Here is a 13024-nt window from a genome sequence, read left to right on the forward strand (position 1 = left end):
CCCCTACCCCTATCTTGCCCCTTCCTCCTTCCCTCTTCCTACTGGTAACCACTAGTTTGTCCTCTATAACTGTGAGTCTGTTTCTGTTTTGTTATATACATTCACTTGTGTTATTTTTTAGATTCCAAATATAAGTGACAACCTAGAATACTTGTCTTTCTTTGACTTATTTCACTAATCTTAATGTCCTCTAGGTCCACCCACATTGTTGCAAAAGGCAGAATTTTTTTATGGCTGATTAATATTCCATCTTCTTTATCTATTCATCTGTTGATGGACAGTTGGGTTGCTTCCAAATCTTGGCTATTGTAAATAATGCTGCTATGAACGTTGTGGTGTATGTATCTTTTTGAGTTACTATTTTCTCTCTTTTTTTTTTTTTTTTGGATATATGCCCAGAAGTAGAAGTGTTGGATCATATGGTAATTCTGTTTTGAGTTTTTTGAGAAACCTTCATACTGTTTTCCATAGCGGCTGCACCAATCTACATTCCCACCAACAGTGTACATGGGTTCCCTTTTCTCTACATCCTTGCCAACATTTGTTATTTGTAGACTTTTTGATGTTAGCCATTCTGACAGGTGTGAGGTGATGTCTCATTGTAGTTTTGCTTTGCATTTCTCTAATAATTAGCAATGTTGAGCATCTTGTCATGAGCTTGTTAGCCATCTGTATGTGTTCTGTGGAGAAATATCTATTCAGGTCTTCTACCCACATTTTTAATTGGGTTGTGTTTGGTTTTCTGAGCTGCTTATATATTTAGATATTAACCCCTTACCAGTCATATCATTGGCAAATATTTTCTCCCATTCAGTAGTCTTTCTTTACATTTTGTCGATGGTTTCCTTTGCTGTGCAAAAGCTTTTAAGTTTAATTAGGTCCCATTTGTTTATTTGTGCTTTTATTTCTTTTGCCTTAGGAAAGAGATCCAAAAAATATTGCTACGGTTTATGTCAAAAGGTGTTCTGCATATGTTTTCTTCTAGGAGTTTTATGATTTGGGGTCGTACCTCAGGTCTTTAGTCCATTTTGAGTTTATCTTTCTATGTCGTGTGAGATGTTACATAGTATCATTTCTTATGGACATAACCTCTTATATTACATCTGTAAGAATATTAGAGCTGGAAAGGAATTTAGAAATTATCTACTCCAATTTCTGAGGTCCAAGGAGGGTAAGTTACATAGTGAACAGGGGCCCTCTAGAGACTATTATAGAAGTTCAGCACTAGCTGCCAGATATGCTAAAAGAGATGGATAATTAGACACATCCTTTTCCTCTCAGACCTCCACCTCATTGACCATGGTCACTATATTGCTCTCTCTTTTCTTTGCCACATCTGTTCTTATGTTGTTATGTTATATCTTTATCAAAGGTATAGCTCAGGAACACTTTTTCCTAGAAGATAGGTCCACTCCGTATGATTGTGGGCAGGAGAGAATAGGAGAGAGACCAGGGTTAGGAAAATGAGTGAGGAGCCTGGCATTTGTTCCTTATGGGATGGGAATTAAAAAGAGTCAGGGGTCAGGGTGGTATCCTTAGTTTCCAGAACGTGTCCTGATCTATCGTGACCTTAATCATTCCAAAAAGGGAAAGTACCTACCAGTCATAGGTTTGTAGAACCCACAGTGTGAGTCACAGATTTCTGCAGCTGGCATCAATTAACTGGTTAGTTAGCAGGTGCTTCATCAAATGATGATTTTGTCTGTAGATTTTTAATACTCAACATCTGAATATATGGTATATATGGCAAACAGGCATGTATACATATATGTAGCACGACATCAACAGGCAATTCAAACAAAAAAAGGAATTACCAAAAATGGGGGGAAATGTTCATCTTAATTAGAAACAAAATAAAAACAGTCATAAGGTGCTATTTTCTGTCCAAGTTAGCAAAAAAGATATTTTTTCAAAAAATAATTAATGCTATTAAGGTTTCCTTGAAATGGGTGCTGTGAGGGACCTTGTGAAAAGACAGCTGACAGTATAAACTCAAAACATGGAAACATTTGGGGCCAATAATCCCACTACTAGGAAGCCTGAGGACATCATTTCGGAAAGGAAGTTGCTGTAAGCTCTAGGATGCTCCCAACAACTTTATTTTTAACTAGAAAAACTGTAAGCAGCCTAAAGTCCAATCAGTGAGGAATGGTGAGTAAAATTGTGGTAGGCCAAATAGATGAAACATTGAATAGATGATGATTATCAAACCCATATAACTTCATGAGCAGATATTATGATATATCCATAAAAGCAATATGTGAAATTGTATGCAATGATTGAGAAACTGAGTGTATGTCTCTGCATGGATAAGTTTTGGAGGAATAAACACACATACACACACACAATATACAAAGTAGATTTTGTATTAGAACAGGAATATGCAGGTTTTCCCTCCATTTGTAATATTTTGATTAACAATAATAATAAAATTAAACAATAAAAATAACAAATCTAAAAAGGCCTATAAATATTTTTACTTCTCATAAAGTTTTCTCCTGCTCATTCTGTACATATTCTTGCTTGTTCCCACCTAGGATGTGAAGAAGAGATATGTTTTGCTCAATATATATAATTTCAGGTAGACCCTTTGAGAATTTAAGCACAGTTCCAATGTGCTCTCTTAACTCATTTAGGAATAAGAGGACCCTAATGATGTAACAATAGAATCAAATCACGTAAGACTTTAAAAATGGTTGCTATTTTAAAATGCGAGAAGATGTATACTCATTCAATATTTCAACATTTCCAGTGCCAGTAAGTCTAGCTCACAAAGCAGCATATTCAATTTACAAATTTCCTTTCCTTCATGATATATGTATTGAGCCAATTCTCTCTTTAGAATGAGCAGTGAGACAGTAACAAGACTGAAAGTGGGGAGACCAGTTCGGAGGCTTTCTTATTAGTGCGGATGAGAGATAATGGAACCTGAACTAAGTCAGCACCCAGAGAGGAAAATGGAAGAACAACTTTAAAATGTATTTAGAAAACAGATCAACTAGACTTAATGACTAACTCCAGCCCAAATTCAAGGGAAGGGGATTAGTTTCCATCCCTCAATAAGAGAAGTAGAAAAGAATTTATGGCCATCTTTAATCTGACACACCCTCCTTCCATGTTCTGTATATTTGTTTTAAAAATCTGAGCTCATCAGAAAGCCCAGACATCTACAGTGTTTCTTTTAATTTTCAGATGCTCACTTTTCTTTCCCCAGTAAGAGACACTTTTCTTAGTTTTAAGGATTTTCTTTTCATTTTGAATTAATCTCTGTTAAGATCTGTGTCCACAGAATAATCTAGATCTTGTACCTTAACTTTTAAAAATCCATTTTTCTGAATTCTAAACAGTGCTTCTCAAATGTCAATGTGCATACAAATCACTAGTGATCTTGTTAAAAAGCAGATTATGATTCTGTAGGTCTGGGTGGGGCCCGCAATTCTGCATTTCTAACCGGCTCCCAGATTATGCAATATTGCTAGTCCTCTCACCATACTTCGTGTTGCAAGAGTCTAGAGAATCCTATCTAATTCCAACATTGCTTAGCTCACTTAGCTCCATGACACTCTACCAATCAGTTCTTCCTTTGGGGACAGAATAAATTTCAGAATGATATTATTTCCTAGGCTTTTTCAAGTGATGTAATTGGAGATACATCAAACCAATAATTTATCAAAGACTCTGCTCATAGTGAAATAAATGTCCAGATAGCTAAAGTTTCCTATCATAGATACATCTTGTCACTGTGCCTACTTCACACTCTGTAAGATATTGATAACATTTTTATAGAGTCACATGTCAGAGGTATGAAGCGGATATGGTTATCTTCATTCTATAGATAAACAGGCTCAGAGAGGACAGGTAAATTGCCTCAGGTCAAACAGCTGGTAGGTAGTTAAGTGCTGCCTCCCTAACCTGGATCATCAGACTCTAAACAATAAAAAACTGACAGAACAAAAGTCTGATGAGGGTGCCTAAGACAAGCATTGCTTACTACTAATCACATGAACCAATATCCCAAACCCAGAGCACCCCTAAAGTCTGGGAGAATAAAACTCAATGACGTCTCTGGGTATTTGGAAAAAATAAAACCATCTATTTGCACATGAGATAATTCTTGATCCATTTTCCATTACTAGCCATAGATGAAGAAATACTCTCACTACCTCCAGACCCCAAACAACCATAATGACATGAGCAACTACAAGTCTCCCCCTCCTCAGTCCCCCAAGAACAGGCTTAGGTGTAGGGCTGGCATTGTCATGTTGAAGTTGTATTGAGAGCTTTTCTTCTTTGTTGAACGTCAAGAATCAGGTCTGGGGAAAAAATCTGTAAGTACTGTAATTAACTTCAATTTTAATTTCTGGGTGTCTTTTTTTCTCCCAGCTGCTGCCAAGGTTCTCCTTCAGTCCCATCACTTAGAGCAGCATTCACGAAGCTCAGGCCAGACATCCCTGGGCAATTTTTGTGAGGTTTCAGGGTGATGTGCTCAAGCTCTTCTGGGAAACTTGGAGCCAAATTAAAATATGGATTGATTGCTTTAAAAAAAAAGTCCACCAGTTTCAAGAAACCAGTTTACATTTCTCAGTTTGGGGAAAAACTTTTAGGAGTTGGAATTTTAATACTTTATGGTTTTCAAATTGGGTATAATACATTTAAACTTCAGTTCATTTTCTTTATCATTTGTTTATTTTTTATTATTCCTTCCTTTTCTATTACTATTACTTTTCTCTATATGTGTTCATACATAGCTCTATGTGCATTTGTTCTGTTATAAATTAAAAGCACTAAAAGACCCAGAAAATTTATCCCTCTAGTCTACTCCAGTGCAGTTTAAATTAAGGTCCTCACTTCTTTTAAAATCCAATTTATGTTACTTGGAAGCTACATTTCATATTATCCATTATAATGCCTGTTTACCCACAAATTAATAGTGTACCAGATAGAACAAATGGAATAAAAATAGAATCTATCTGAGAAGTTAGGCTTAAGGAATAAAAAAGGCCTACTGTGTAATAAACTTGTGTAGGGAGAGGGCAGGATGAGGGCACTGTTGACTAACCCAAAGGATAGAAGGCATCAAGTATTATTCTGGCATTTACTGAGGAGTAAGACCGTGCAGGGTATACAAAGTGTTCTGGGGTTTAAAACATGTAAGACTCTATTTCAGTCTTCAAGATGCTCACAGTCTGGATAGGGAGACAGATTAGAAGACACAAATCAAAGAGTAATGTTATGGGAATAGTAGAGGAAAGAGATTCCTTTCAATGGAGGTAGAGGAAACTGGGAAAAGGTCATGGAGATGATTTCATATGAACCAAAACTTAAAGGATGGACAGGAATTCAATAAACAGGAATGAATGGTAAGGATAGTTAGAGAGAGAAAATAGCTTATGCTATTATCATCCACAGAGGTGGGAAGGTGAAAGGCATGCACAGAGAATCACAGAGAATGTGATTAATGGAAGAACGTGCATGATGGACTATAGAACTGAAAGCTAGAAAAGTAAACCTCCCTTTTCATAATTTTTACCAGTGGCGTAAATCCTCTAAGACCAGTGCTTCTCACTTATTTTTGTAAGCCCACTTCCTTTCTGTAAGGCCTCTCGATTAAGAGTCAAAATTGAGATTTTTTTTACTCATTGATAGGTTTAAAGAAGAGGTATTATTTTCCTTCTTGGGCTTCATAGCAATGTGTCTCTTATATATTTATAATCCCCCATCACTTTTCAGGCATGTCCATATTCTTTCAAAGTGTGGTCATCTAGTCACTCAAAGATAAGTTTATGTATTGTGAATATGAGACGGATAACACAGTTTATAATCAGGGCTTAATGAAAGAAGAATATAAGTCATTGACATGTCTTTTCCTTGCTCAGTTTACTTTTAATTTTATTCCATTGTATGGTTCATATAGGATGTCTCCATTTCTATCAGGAGAGCTACTGAAAGCTACTGATTGAAATAATTCTCTTTGAATTAATTTGACTTGATCCTAAATTGCCATATTCTGACTTTCCTCTAGGCTCAAGTGTGAATATCTGTTTTTGTTCTATAAATGTTGTTAGATTCAAATTCAGTGTCACTACATTCTCAATAATTCTGACTGGTATCACATCTAAGCTGTATCCATTCTCTGGGCTGCAATTACTTCCAAAGTAATGTGGATATCACAGATTTTTAGGAATGTCAGTCATTCTAAATGTATGCAAAGTGCCTTATTCTTTAAATTTGACCGCTTATAGAGTATGGCTTAATTAATCCATTAGGAGATTTTGAAGGATACTTACAACAGGATAGGAATTGAGGGCCATCCTCCACATCTGGAAGCTTCTTTTTGACTCTCTCACTTCAAAATCCTAATTTTTTTATATATAAATTTATTTATTTATTTATGTTTGGCTGCGTTGGGTCTTCGTTGCTGCACGCAGGCTTTCTCTAGTTGCGGCGAGCGGGGGCTACTCTTCATTGGTGTGTGGGCTTCTTACTGTGGTGGCTTCTCTTTGTTGCAGAGCACGGGCTCTAGGTGTGTGGGCTTCAGTGGTTGTGGCATGGGGGCTCAGCAGTTGTGGCTCGTGGGCTCTAGAGAACAGACTCAGTAGTTGTGGCACACGGGCTCAGTTGCTCCGTGGCATGTGGGATCTTCCCGGACCGGGGCTCGAACCCGTGTCCCCTGCATTGGCAGGCAGATTCTTAAACACTGCACCACCAGGGAAGTCCCTCAAAATCCTACTTTTGACAGCAAGAAAATTTTGTATTGCCGAAGGTGAAAAAGAAGTAAAAAGAATTATTTGGGTTTTGATAGCTTTCCCTAGGCTTACATCTATTTATTATCTTAGGAGCCAGAAGTCCTCTTTTTTAGGAAAGTATATCATCATTATTTTGTTGGACTCACAAAAACCATAGTATTTCAAATGACTATATTGTTTAAAGTAACTATTCATGTACATATTGAACATATCATAGGTCACAGATAACTCTTCATCTAAACATTTACTGATAAGGGTAGCTGGATTCTGTTTTTAGTTTCATTTATCTCTTTTTCTAAGATGTGAAGGCAATACATTTTTCTCTTGCCTCCATCTGCTTCCCTCACACCTCTTTTTTTTTTTTTTTGCGGTACGCGGGCCTCTCACTGTTGTGGCCTCTCCCGTTGCGGAGCACAGGCTCCGGACGCACAGGCTCAGCGGCCATGGCTCACGGGCCCAGCCGCTCCGCGGCATGTGGGATCTACCGGACCGGGGCACGAACCCGTGTCCCCTGCATCGGCAGGCGGACTCTCAACCACTGCGCCACCAGGAAAGCCCCCCCTTTTCTTTTGCTCACAGCATGGTTAGGAGAGTTACGGCTTAGCCTGTTTTGCTTATGGAACTGTGCCAGAAGCAGTTTTGAAGTTGTTTTAAAAATGAAGACATCCGGGGGCTTTCCTGGTGGCGCAGTGGTTGAGAATCTGCCTGCCGATGCAGGGGACACCGGTTCGTGCCCCGGTCCGGGAAGATCCCAAGTGCCACAGAGCGGCTGGGCCCGTGAGCCATGGCCGCTGAGCCTGCGCGTCCGTAGCTTGTGCTCCGTAACGGGAGAGGCCCCAACAGTGAGAGGCCCACATACTGCAAAAAAATAACAACAATAATAATAAAGTCACTTGGAAGATCTTCCCTGTATGATTGCGTCACCAACGAGTTACACATTTATGTTCGTTTGTTTTATTTTCAGTATTTAGAGATTGGTTTTATGTATGTATTTTTATTTTTTATTGAGAGGCCCGCGTACCGCAAAAAAAAAAAAAAAAAAAAATGAAGACATCTGGCAGCTGGCATACTTTTACAATTCATTTGCCAAAGACAAGTTGCACTCTGCTGGAATTTTTAACTGAAGATCACGCACCAGGTAAGAAGCAGTCAGATGGAACTGGTGTATAGGAAGCCACACGCTGAAAAACTGTTAGCTCTGTGAAGTTGGGTGGACTAAATCAAGAAACACGCCTGCATCCTTGTCTACCACCCGCCTTGTCACCAGACCCCCTTAAAAGAGGTAAGAGGAAAAAAATCCAGGCCAAGAAAATTGACAGTGAATCACAAGGCTCTGACATGTCAGCAGAAGCCCTAGAAAATAGGCAAGAGGAAAGGGTATTAAGAAAATAAAAACATGAAAAGAGAATTTAACATAGTGTTGGATAAACATGGTTCTGTCAATTGAATGGTCCAGTTTTTCAGAAAGAAGTAGCCTAAGAGATTATGGTTTCATGGTTCACCCCACTAGTGAATTACTAACAGTAAACCAATGAATGCTCTGTGATTGAAAATTTACTTAATGTTTGATAGTATTAGGGTAGTTTCTTTGGGTTTTCTGTTTTAAAATCTTTTCTTGTAACTGGAAATCACTAAATACTAGTGCCAGATCAATTGGTTTTGTAATTTTACACTTGGATTAAATGACTCTGTGTTTTATAGTTTTGTTTTGTTCTTCTGCAACGGGAATTTAACACACAAATATGGGCATTTCATTATGAGATTAACACTTGACCTAACAGAACAAGGGAGAGAAATTATCCCACCACATTGACAATCTCTCTCTGACAAATTTCAGCGCTTTAAAAGTAGTGGGGGTGACGACCTAGAGGGGAGGGAGGGAGACGCAAGAGGGAGGAGATATGGGGATATATGTATACGTATAGCTGATTCACTTTGTTATACAGGAGAAACTAACACACCATTGTAAAGCAATTATACTCCAATAAAGATGTTAAAAAAAAAAAAGTAGTGTGGGCCATATTTTACAATGGCCACACACCACTGTAAAGCAATTATACTCCAATAAAGATGTTAAAAAAAAAAAAGTAGTGTGGGCCAAACGTATATCTTATTGCCATATTTGACATATAGGCAATAAGATATATGTTTATAAAGCAAGAATTAGAGATTATTTGTGTTAGAACTTGATATATTTCCATGTAACAAATCTGGAGTTTTTTCCTTCAGTCCTTCTACGTCCAGGACTCTTGTCTCCAGTGTTCTTGTCTCCTGTTCAAAACATTATACATGGGGGTATTGGTTAGTGAAGAAGGAAGGAGACAGTGTTGCAGTTATAATTCTGTTGTTGCAGTTATAATTCTGTTGTTGAGGGCAGTTGACCCTCACCTTACTGCAGATGGAGACAGAATTGCTGGCCTTGCAGAGGCTGCAAACTTGTGGCCTAAGTGCAGGATCTAGTCCAAATATATGTGCATTTGACTCACTATCAACTTGCAGAGTGTTTATAATTTTTAAAGTAAGCTGACAGGAGAGTTCACATTTTAAAAAGTTTGGATTTCCAGTTTCTTTTTAAAAATCAAAAGATCTGACATCACCATTCACAATCGCTCATGAGAGCCGTCTGCTGGCCCTGGCCTCCACGATGCGATGGTGCAGGGGTCCTCCAGTCACCAGGTCCTGACACACTCAATCTCTCCCCAGGGTTGAATGCAAATTGCTACTTCCCTGTGTTCCTGCTGTTATTTTTCCAAACTCAGAGTCAAAAGGAAAGTGAAATGTTTCTTACATCTTTGTCAAAAGTGTGGAAATAGAAACAAGCCAGAGAGACATGTTTTTCTAATACCAGGCCCACTGCCCACAGTGATATTACCTCTCCCGCCCCTACTGCCCCCTGAGTCTGTTTCCTTCCTTACATGAAGCACCTCCTCTGCCCACCTCAGATTCTGTAGGTCGAGACTCTAGGGGTTCAAGCTGCCTCCTGGCCCAGCCAGGATCACGAAATCTGTACCCCACATCAGAACTGCTGCAATATCACAAACAGAGCCTTCTTAAAGATACCCAACATACAGGCCATCCCTGGATTTCAAATTCTGTTAAGGGGTGGGAGGATGGGAAGGTAGGAGATCTGGGGATGAGGAACTGGGGGAGGGGGACAGTAAACTGTTTGATATTATGTCATTTAAAAATGTACTTTTTGTTCGTAAATTTACTCATACATTGGTATTGCCTGTGAGGGATTTTTCTACAATTGGGCTCTGCTGCTTTCATTGAAATTGAGTAGTTACAAAACCTGTGAATATTTTTCTTTCCTTTTTTTTTTTTTAAAAGAGAAACTGCCATAAGCACACATGGGGAAAATGGTACCTCGTAGAAATGAACATTTGCCTGGTGATTTTAGTGATTGGTTATGAAGGCAATGATGCAGTAACTACTCTTTTCACGGGTCCATCCATTTAGTGTAAGTGCTCCCGAAGGAGAATTTTATAGTTCTTGGAATTGTAACTACGTGAAGTACTAGCAAACTCTACCTCATGTAATATAAACTGAAGACTCAAGAGATGAATTATAAATGCTTAGAAATGGGTTTTAGAAAGAATATTGATGATTTGTCAACTCTCCATCTTTCCTTTAAAACTTGTTTTTGACAGTCAAGTGCCTATCAGATGAGGCCCATCTGAAATCCCTGCTATGTTCTTCATTCATCACATAAAGATCTTTATTGAGACCTTCTAATATACGAAGCCAAACCTATTGTTTCATTACAGGATATTGGATCTCTAAAATGACCCTGCAAAATAATTTCTACATTAGTTTTCATTCTCCTTGCGCATGATCTTAGGTCTTTTTTATTTACACAGAATTTTATTACTGGGTTAAAGAGAAGCAAAGTGTACTTTACAGAGAGCAAATGTAATCTCCAATAAGAAGGTCTTTAATAGAAAGGGAGTTGGAAAAGTGAAAAATGCAGATTATTGGAAGTAGGTGCATTTTCAAAGAATGATTTCTGGGTGTGCATGTGTGTGTGTATGTGTATGTTGGTAGCAGAGTGGCAGAGACTTAATTTATTCTTTTCAACATTCAATTTTAAAAAGTAAAGTAAAGGAGATGGTTATGTCCTCTTTGTTACTACTATTGATATTAAAACGTAAGACTGAACTCGGATGGCATGATCTAGGGCTTTCATTTTAAATTTCAGGTTGTTCATTCACTCAGCCAACACTGAGCAAATGCTATATGCTAAATACTTTGAAAGGTGCTGTGGCTACAGCTGAAAATAAAACAGACATGGTCAGAAGGTCTACAGGCTGATTGGAAAGACAGACATTAAGTAAAATATCACACTTACATGTATTTCAGGAACATACCAGGCCTGCTCCTGCTGTGAGGCATTTGCACTTACTGTTGCCTTTGCTTACACTGCTCTTCCCCCAGATACCTACATAGCTCCATCCCTCACTATCTTCAAGTCTTTACTCAAATGTTACCTTCTCAGTTGAACAATGCAGAATTCTAAATCCAACTAAATGAGCATAAAATATGAAGAGAAAACAAAGGTATTTTAAGAAATCCATTCAGAAAGAAACGTTCAAGGAAGTACTCAAAGAAAACAAAAAAGACTTTAGGAGAAAGAAATACATTAAATATCAAAAATAAGAGAAGAAGAGAAACCAGTGAGACATATGGCTAAGTATAGATCCTGACAAACATTTAAACTTTTAAAAATACTGATAATCTGGAACCAAACTCCAAATGAGTTCAACATAAAAATTGAAGGTGAAGCCAATGTCAGTGAAGGGGAAAATGATAGCATGCTGTGGTTCATTGTCTTTTCTTAGGAGAAGGTTATATACATTTAAATGTAGGAGTTAAAAAATTCGTGGCTAACCAATACAAGAATAGACACCAAGGGCTTCCTTGGTGGCGCAGTGGTTGAGAGTCTGCCTGCCGATGCAGGGGACGCGGGTTCGTGCCCCGGTCTGGGAGGATCCCCCATGCTGCGGAGCGGCTGGGCCCATGAGCCATGGCCACTGAGCCTGCGCGTCCGGAGCCTGTGGAAAAAAAAAAAAAAAAAAAAAAAAGAATAGACACCAAATATGTAATTTTTAAAGCTCTGGGGAAGGAAAAAATGGAGAAAACTCAATTAAATCCACCCCCCAATAGAGAAAGTAAAGAAGAAATTACTTTTTTAAAAAGCTAAATGTTAAATATTTAATAGTGGTAATATGGCCAAACATTTTAATAATTACAAGGAATGTAAAATGTTAATTCTCCTATTAAAAGGTAAAGATTGTCAGATTTTACTTTAACTATGTACTATTTCCCAGAGACACTTCCAAAACAAAATGACACAGCATAATTAAAATAAAGCGATGGACATAGGTATATCAGAAAGATGCTAAGTAACCAAGAAAAAGATCTGTTAAAATAATATTAATATTCCTATAGGCTAATGATGAAAAATCTGAAAGAAAAATTAAGGAAACACTCCCATTTGCCATTGCAACAAAAAGAATAAAATACCTAGGAATAAACCTACCTAGGGAGACAAAAGACCTGTATGCAGAAAACTATAAGACACTGATCAAAGAAATTAAAGATGATACAAACAGATGGAGAGATATACCATGTTCTTGGATTAGAAGAATCAACATTGTGAAAATGACTATACTACCCAAAGCAATCTACAGATTCAATGCAATCTTATCAAACTACCAGTGGCATTGTTCACAGAACCAGAACAAAAAATTTCACAATTTGTATAGAAACACAAAAGACCCAGAATAGCCAAAGACATCTTGAGAAAGAAACATGGAGCTGGAGGAATCAGGTTCCCAGACTTCAGACTATACTACAAAGCTATAGTCATCAAGACAGTATGGTACTGGCACAAAAACAGAAATATAGATCATTGGAACAGGATAGAAAGTCCAGAGATAAACCCATGCACATATGGTCACCTTATCTTTGATAAAGGAGGCAAGAATATATAATGGAGAAAAGACAGCCTCTTCAATAAGTGGTGCTGGGAAAACTGGACAGCTACATGTAAAAGTATGAAATTAGAACACTCCCTAATACCATACACAAAATTAAACTCAAAATGGGTTAAAGACCTAGATATAAGGCCAGACATTATAAAACTCTTAGAGGAAAACATAGGCAGAACACTCTATGACATAAATCACAGCAAGATCCTTTTTGACCCACCTCCTAGAGAAATGGAAATTTAAAAAAAAATAAACAAATGGGACCTAATGAAACTTAAAAGCTTTTGC

Source organism: Physeter macrocephalus, chromosome 1, assembly GCF_002837175.3.
Source record: "Physeter macrocephalus isolate SW-GA chromosome 1, ASM283717v5, whole genome shotgun sequence".
NCBI classification, from domain to species: domain Eukaryota; kingdom Metazoa; phylum Chordata; class Mammalia; order Artiodactyla; family Physeteridae; genus Physeter; species Physeter macrocephalus.